The 7379-nt window shown below is 38.5% G+C and overlaps 1 non-coding gene across 1 annotated transcript; it reads right to left on the reverse strand.

The window, feature by feature from the left end:
• Window positions 1–1107: 1107 nt before the first annotated feature.
• Window positions 1108–1180, reverse strand: TRNAW-CCA (transfer RNA tryptophan (anticodon CCA)). Its single transcript has one exon. It is a non-coding gene; the product is annotated as a tRNA-Trp (tRNA).
• Window positions 1181–7379: the final 6199 nt, after the last annotated feature.

The following is a 7379-nucleotide window of genomic DNA, read 5'->3' on the forward strand; positions in this document are numbered from 1 at the left end:
CAATCGAAAAATGTGTTTTTTAAAAGATTTTTAAAAATATGATCCGTTTTTAAATTCTTTATTGAATTTATTGCAATATTGTTTGATGTTTTGGTTTTTTGGCCATGAGGTATATGGGTTCTTAGCTCCCTAGCCAGGGATCAAACCTTCAAACCCCTGCATTGGAAAGTGAAGCCTTAACCACTGGACCGCAAGGGAAGTCCCAAAGGAAGTATGCTTAAATAGCTCACTAATATGGAGAGTTTGTCAAATTCTTCCAGCCGTTTTATGAATCTTTGCTTTCTATTTCTGAAGCTACATTATAAGGTACATACTGTTAAGGACTGCTGTGTCCTCTAGTGAATTAAAAATTTTATCACCATGTATGTAAACTCTCTCCCCCAGTAATGCTTTTTGTTTTAAAGTCTATTTTGTCTGAATAATGTCTGCATTAACATGCAATTACTGCAAGTTTCCTTTGGTTTATTGTCTGATCTACAATTTTTGGTCCTTTGACTTTCAGATTTTCTGTATCTTTTAGGTGTGCTGACCGCAAACAGGTTTTAGTTGGATTTTATTTAATTTGATATGATATGACAGTGTTTGTCTTTTAAATGGTGATATTGTTTCATCATATTTTTCACATAATGATATTTTGCATTATTGTTATACTGGTACATTTTCTACCATGTTGTTCCTTTTATTTCTCTTATTTTTATTTTACGATTTTTTCTTTTTTTCCTGATCTTTAAAAAATTTGATTGAAACTTTATTTTTTATTCTTCTCACTAGACGGTACATATATCACTTCTATTTTTAATGGTTATCCTTAAGAATATACTGTGAACAATGAAGTATAAAATTTATACATAAACTCGTAATTTGAGAATATTTAAACACTTCAATTGTTATCATTCCAGTATCAGTCAACCTAGGCTAAGTTATTTTGTGATTAAAAAAAAATCAACCTCAAAATATTTATTTTATAGTCTTCAGGGTTTATTTCTTTCTCAAATTACATGTCTGTCATGATTTGGCTAAAGGCCATCCCATGCTTCTTTGTTACAAATATGTATTTATTTATTTATTTAGCTGCACCAGGTCTTAGTTGCAGCATGCAGGATCTAGTTCCCTGACTGGGGATGGAACCCAGGCCTCCTGCATTGGGAGCATGGAGTCTTAGCCACTGGACCATCAGGGAAATCTCCCATATTATCTTTACATAGTTCGCTCAGACTGACAGAGCAACTTCCACCTGGGAAATTTTGGTCTCCTGCAAGAAGGAAAAGAGAGATTGTCAAAAGTGGATATGACTGTTAAAATTTTCATTCAGAAATAGCACACATCCTTTTTGCTCATACTTACCTTACCAAAGGAAAGCAAATGGCTAACCCAGCATCAATAGGCTAGATATCTAATTTTATTAAAGGGCTCGGTGAATATTTTTAAGATGATATAATCCAACAGACTTATCAGCCCTCTTCTTATGCAGAATCTCCTCATCACTCCTTTCCCAAGAGAAACAACTCCCAACTGCCTGGAAATCGCTATATTAGGCTCAAAGTTCAGAATTGCATGTTATTTTTTTCCTCTCATGCTTTCTATTGGCCAAGAGTCCTGTGAAGCAAAAGGACACATTATACATCCCAAACTCAGCAAACAATAGTGAGACCAGAACTGAATAACCACCATGAACATCCACATTCAGAAAGACGGAGGCTCATAGCAATTAGTTTTCCATGGCCATTCTAAAGTCAAATTGTACAACTGTTGCAAGGGTTCCATACAAGGGGGACAGGGACATTCCTTGTTCGGGTCCAGATTCATCACTTTCTAAGCCTTTTAGCTCCATGCTCCAGGAAGTCCATGCTCCAATATTCTCCTTAACCACATCTGAAAAGAGCATTGAGGAATAAACCCTCTTGAGAGGCTGAGCATCTTTCTCTGCCTATTTCTTGCTCCTGGAGGGTTGGGGACAAGATGGTTCTGAGCTTTGATCCATCAGATTCTCAGGCAAGGCTGGCATTTCTGTGACAGTAGGACTCATCAAAAAGTTAGTTGGCTTTTATCTATTTGATTTCACTCAGCTCCATATGCCAGTAGTGACAGCCCAAATTATTTCTATACATGAACATCTTAAGGGTATTGAACTTCTGTGGAAGAACCACACCCTTATTCTCACTTCCTTAAGTCACATCCAATTTAATGATTTATCAAGTGCTATTTTATTCAGAGATTTTTAATGAAAGGTAGCAGGTCTAAGATTTTGTGAACTTGTTCCAAGGTTTAGGTTTTTTTTTTTCCCCCACAAATTTCAAATTTATACAAAGGTAGTAAGAATAGTATAAGAAATCCCCATATATCCTTTTCTTAGATTCATGAATTATTAATATTTTGTCACATTCACATTCTCTCTCTCTTTAGATATTTCTTACTTGCTAACTTTAGACAGGAGAAGGAAATGGCACCCCACTCCAGTACTCTTGCCTGGAAAATCCCATGGACGGAGGAGCCAGGTAGGCTGCAGTCCATGGGGTCGCTAAGAGTTGGACATGACTGAGCGACTTCACTTTCACTTTTCAGTTTCATGCATTGGAGAAGGAAACGGCAACCCACTCCAGTGTTCTTGCCTGGAGAATCCCAGGGATGGGGGAGCCTGGTGGGCTGCCGTCTATGGGGTCACACAGAGTCGGACATGACTGAAGCGACTTAGCAGCAGCAGCTTTAGACACACACATACATCATTATTGCTGAACCATCTGAGAGGAAGTTGCTTTGATGATATTGTACTCAAGTATTTCAGTGTGTAATGAAGATATATTTTTATATAGCCACAGTATAATAGTCAAATTCAGATAATTTAACATTGATGTACTATTTTTATATATCCTCCATGTTCAAGTTTATCCAATTATTCCAATGATGTTATTTGTCTAATCCAGTACCACAGACTGCATTTAATTGTCATGTGTCTTTTGTGTCCTCTCTTTGCCTTTAATGCCATTATTATTTTTGAAGAGCATGAGTCAGTTGTTTAGTTGAATATGTATCAGTTTGGGTTTGTCTGTTTAGTCACAGTGCGTTCAGTTTGTGCGTTTTTCTAGAAATGTTGCACATAGGATACTAGGTTCTTCTTAATGCCTTGCCTCAGGGTGCTGAGTGCGTGCCTTGCTTTTGGACAAGACTACATGTTAATGGTCTTCATTGTTCAAAGAACTGAAGATGAAAAAGAGCTGTTTGTATCTTTCAGTTTGCAATCTTGGAATTTTTAGACTCTAGTCCCTTTAAGGCATCAGTCGTTTTATGAGTTCATCTCTTTACTCTAGCATTTTGTCACCTCGAGTCAATAACACCAAGGCTTGCTACTAGCATACTGCTTCCAACATCCTTGCCTAAAGCCCTCAGTTCATTTGATATATTAGCTGCTTTCCAAGTTATCAGGGAAGTAGCTTGACCACTTGCTTCACTACTGCATAATGTAGGTTACCATCTCTTCAGGTTCAACATAGAACTCACCACCGTCTGGCCCTGAAGCCTATGCCGTATAGCCTATGTTCTCTTGTACTGATAGTTCCTACTACCACTTTCTCTATCAGTCATCTTAGACGAAGATATGTGGTCATGTGAAAATGGATGACTGTTTCTGTTCTTTACAGGTTTGCAAATTAGCACCAAGACTATAGAAATAATAGGAGGCTGCTAAAATAGACTCTATAAGTTTATCATTCTAATAAGCGATTTTACTGCTAGGAATCTATCTTGTAAGAAATATCTGAACATATGTACAAAGATACATGGACAAAGATATTTATTTCAGCCTTGGTTGTAACAGTGAAAAACTGAAAAGCACTTAAAGAGCTAGTCATAAAGAAATGTTCAGTAAATTATGATGCAGTCATACTATGAGATACTTTTGCAGCCATTAAAGAGAATGAGCTATGTCTGTAAGTTATGCTATACTATCATCTCTAAAACTAGTGCTCAATGGAAGTATATAAATCAATGGAAACCTATAAAACCTGTAATATAATTCCCGTTAAATAAAAACAAGTACAAACTGCAACATTCTGTGTACATACTCATATAGAATATAAATGTTTGGGGGGGAAAAAGCTGGAAAGAGCTACATCAAACTGTTAAAACAAGTGTTTCATTCTGAAGAGAAACATAGGAAGTTGTGGGATGAAGGGTAATGGAGAGGGATTTTAGCATTTTATTCTGGATTTGGCCTCTATTGTTTAAACTGTCAACTACAAACTGGCACTTACCAAGAGCATTGCCAACAACCGAACAACAAAGACATTTGCCATCTGCCTCTATGGAGATTGAGCCCCGGGCTGCTATAGCTGTTGACCTTCAACAACCCTTGAGGGAGTTCAGGGAAGACTGAGGCATTCTGTGCTCCAGGGAATCTGGTGGAACAGGTCTTTAGATAGTCAGATGTTTTTAGGAAGGATTTTATGATCTCAATCCTTGCATCTCCTCATATCTAGAGAAGCACTAAATCCCTTCATGGTGACATCAGATCCTCATGAATAACAAAAAAGCTTTTGTAAAATGAGTGCTTCATGGTATTAACTCCCCCTTCACCAAAACCATATGTATTGACCTCCCCCACGGCCGCTTTGGAGCAGTCTCTCAGAGCCATCTGAGATGCTGCCTCCCAGGCTGCAGTCCTCATTTTGCCCCAAATAAAACTTAACTCACCACTCTCAAGTTGCACATCTTTTTTAGTCGACAAAACTTATGTAAAAATACGTGATTGTGTTACTTATGTAAATTAATTGTTGGATAAATAATATAATGTGTAACTCAATGGCAAGATGAACATCTAAAGGCAATGAGAAGCCCGGGGTAGGAAAGAAAGAAATGTAATGAAGACATGATCACTGTTATCAAATACTGAGGTGTCTCTCAAGGTGAAAAAGTCCTACATTTATTTTGTGTGCCCCCAGAGAGCAAGGAGACCTGGGTTTCATCTCTGGGTCAGGAAGATCCCCTGGAAGAGGGAATGGCTACCCACTCCAGTATTCTTGTCTGGAGAATTCCATGGACAGAGGAGCCTGGCAGACTACAGTGCATGGGGTCACAAAGATTTGGACAGGACTGAGTGACTAACACTTTCCCTTTCACATGAGAGCAGGAGGATGGCAAGATAAAATCAATTCATCTCTTTGAACTATCTAGGGATGGGATGGACTACTTGTGAGGTATAATGAAACTCCTGGCCTCGGGTATTTCAAGGAGGAAATTCAAACCCTAATAAAAGTTCGGGTTAAAAGACATGAAATATAGATGGCTTTACATCTCAAAGTTTCTAATTTCCATTTTTGATTGATGTTTCTGGAAACCACCACCCGCATTCTGAAGTAGATTGTTCTTATAATCGAACTTTGGTTCCTAGAGAAGTTCACAGGAACACTTGGGTCCTGACTATTGATTCACCACTTTGAAATATACTTGAGCTAACAAATTCCTCATGGGCTCCTTTAACAGGAAAAACGTCAGCCACACCTAACTACCACCACCCCAACCCCTAGGCTTCTGCAAGAGCAGTGTCAACTCTCAGACCCTCCCATTGAGTTTCAGCCCTTAGGAAAATTTCAATCCTTGGTCCCGCCATTGGTCCTTCTGCAGAGTAAGGGCTCTAGGGGTAAAGGTGGCAGATTACCCTCTACCTTACATCCTCTGGCGTGTGGTCAAGGACTAGCTAAAATCTGCTCCTAATCCACTGAACCTCAAACCCACGATTATTTCTCTGCATCTCAGTCAATTTCACATGCATGATGCTGCTCACATCCTTTGGTTGAACTGTCTGTACTCATCCCCCAAGGGCTCTCTCTCTCCTCCTCCCTCTCTTTCTCCTCCTCCCTCTCTCTCTCCTCCTCCCTCTCTCTCTCCCCCTCTCTCTCCTCCACACCCATCCTATTCTTCTTTCCTCTCTTCTTCCTGTTTCTTTCCACTCTGGTCTCTTACTCAGTCATTATGGTGATGTCGTCTTCCTTCTCATTATCTACCCACAATGATATTTCCTAATGGAGTATACTTGACCAAGAAAAGAGCACTGTCAGAATTTTAAGCCAGAGAAGACCTTAAAATATCCAGGATTACTTTCTCCTTTGTGCCTTGCACAACCGACCCAGAGAATTTCTCATCAAGTGCTGAATATTCAAATCTCAGGTTTGCCTCTCCTCTGGGAAGTCAGACGCTTAGGAAATGAGTGCCAAGGATAGACCACAATGTGGAAGTCCTCACTGGACTATGGCCCATGGGTCAAAGCATTCATTTCCGTCACATTCGCTGAGACTTTGGTAGTGAATGTATAAGCATCCATACTGAGGATCCACTCACCTGGATGTCTTAGCAGGTGAGTGAGCTCCTGTACTGTCTGATGTGCATCTTTTCTGTGCAGTGTTGTGTAGACATAGACACAGATAGAGATACTCGCTGTAGATCTGTTTTTCCCATAAGAGAGCCTGAGCTTGAGGGAACCAGCTCTACTCTATGTGTTTAAGGATCTGCCCATGCTTTAAAAGTGAAGTCAGAACATGGCCAGAATTTATCATCCCATCCTTGCCATCAACATCCTTTCAGTCTAATGTTCAATTCAGAGACACAGCTTCTCAGCACTACATGTTATTTTTATGAAGACAGAACTAACTACTTCTGCATAAACCATAATTCTTCTCCAGTGATGAGGGTGAAGTCTTATTCAAAAGAGTCAATCGTATTTCATGATGGATTTAACCACTTGTCTCACATTACCCCGGTTAGAGAGACAAGTTTATACTTCCATAAATATCCAGCATCTTGCTTGTCACCAAAGATCAAATTTCTTTCATTCTTCTGCAAAGAATATTAACAATATTGAAAGCTACTACACATTTGATAATAGCACCTTACCCTAGAATCATCCTCCTGATGAATTGTCTTCACTGTTGCTTCTGAAACTGAGACCTAATTTCTCCCACTGAGCATCCAGAAAACAGATTTGTGGTTTTTAATATATATTCTTCTTTACTTTAATAAAAGACACAAATATCTCAAATGTATGCAATAAAGTAATGACAACTTTGAAGAACAAATAATTTTAAGATCTTAAAAATAAAGTTATCATAAAAAGAAATGACACATGAACATGTTTTCGGATCACTATGAAGTCCTAGAACAGCATTGTGCCTTTTAAATTGTCTGCATTCTTATTTCAGTTTAGCAGAAGTTTTGCTTTATAGGAATTGTATTTTTTTTAATGCAAAGCAGTTTGTGATTTTTTTAAATCAATATTTCATTTATGATTCATGTTTTGCTAAAGTGGATAATGTAATGTCTTAATGGATAGAAATGGATCACTGCAAGGAGGTCAGAAAGCAATGACTGCCATTAATAATACATGTCCTACA

Source organism: Bos mutus, chromosome 21 (genome assembly GCF_027580195.1).
Source record: "Bos mutus isolate GX-2022 chromosome 21, NWIPB_WYAK_1.1, whole genome shotgun sequence".
Classification (NCBI taxonomy): domain Eukaryota; kingdom Metazoa; phylum Chordata; class Mammalia; order Artiodactyla; family Bovidae; genus Bos; species Bos mutus.